General features: G+C 38.5%; 1 long non-coding RNA gene across 1 annotated transcript; it reads left to right on the top strand.

Annotated features, from left to right (window-relative positions):
• Positions 1-157: 157 nt before the first annotated feature.
• LOC140321514 (uncharacterized) lies at positions 158-589 on the top strand. The gene is made up of 2 exons (XR_011918967.1): positions 158-250; positions 454-589. It is a non-coding gene; the product is annotated as an uncharacterized lncRNA (long non-coding RNA).
• The last annotated feature ends 511 nt before the right edge of the window (positions 590-1,100 follow it).

Raw genomic sequence — 1,100 nt, 5'->3', positions numbered from 1 at the left:
GTCGGGTTAACATAGCTGCAAATATGTTTTATAAATGTGGCAAATCGCCCAAAATGTGTTGGGTGGCAGCCATATAAAGCAGACATGCTATAAATTAATCACCACCCTTAGAATACGCCTAATGGTTATTCTGTTTTCATTTTTCATTATTTTGTACCAGATAATATTAAAATATCCACATTTAAGACTGAAAAAGATTTGCTGCTTCTTGGAGTCAGGAAAGGCTCTTCAAGAACCTTATACCTTGCATGTGAGTACTACCACTGTTTTTAAATTAATGTTATCTTGGGGTATAAAACTTGCACTTACAGTGTATGTAAACTCTAACAATGGCATTCTGACAATATAGCAGGGACTGTGCCATAGATAGCATTGTCCCTTTCTAATGTTTACCTTTCCTTACCATAAATTAAGTTGAGGGCCTTTTTTTCATAAATTGATTTTCCTTTGCAGCCAAGACTTTTAAAGCTGAGGAGCATGTTCTGGATAAGTTTTTGATTCAAGCTACGTGCTTTGGAAACCGATATACCTATTTTGTTCCTGGTACTAGAGAAAGAGACCATGGAGGTAATAGAAGCTAATGGCGATATTAAATTGTTCTAATTTAATGTTTACTGGCATAGAGAAGCAGTGGTATTTCTGGGGAGGTTTGGCAAAGTGACACCTATAGCTCTTCGGTGTTACACTTTCTATCCAGTTTAATTATACTTCAATTATTCTGCAATCTCTCTCTTCAAGGGAATATCCTTCCTAAGTCTATCCAACAGTATTTTTTTTTCTCTAGCTTTCCTCAATATAAGCCATTTTTACTCCTAACACCAACGTCTATTGATTAACAGATAATTCTAAGACCTAACCACCCCTTATTTCAGAATTTCTCAGATCGAGTTCCCAGAAAACCAAGGGCTCCTCCAGAAGTTGCCAAGGGTTCAACACACTAATGTACTGTGAGATGTGGTGCGATACTGGGAGATGTGGACGTGCTACTATGCCATGAGATGTAGATGTGCTACTATATTTAAAACTATACATGCCTTGCCCCCGGGAGGTACAAGAGGCGCGCTCTTGTACCCCCCGGGGCCGAGGCATGTATAGTTTGA

The sequence above is a fragment of the Pyxicephalus adspersus genome, unplaced genomic scaffold (genome assembly GCF_032062135.1).
Source record: "Pyxicephalus adspersus unplaced genomic scaffold, UCB_Pads_2.0 Sca6264, whole genome shotgun sequence".
NCBI classification, from domain to species: domain Eukaryota; kingdom Metazoa; phylum Chordata; class Amphibia; order Anura; family Pyxicephalidae; genus Pyxicephalus; species Pyxicephalus adspersus.
The sequence above is the reverse complement of the archived record's forward strand: the minus strand, read 5'-3'. Positions and strand labels throughout refer to the sequence as shown.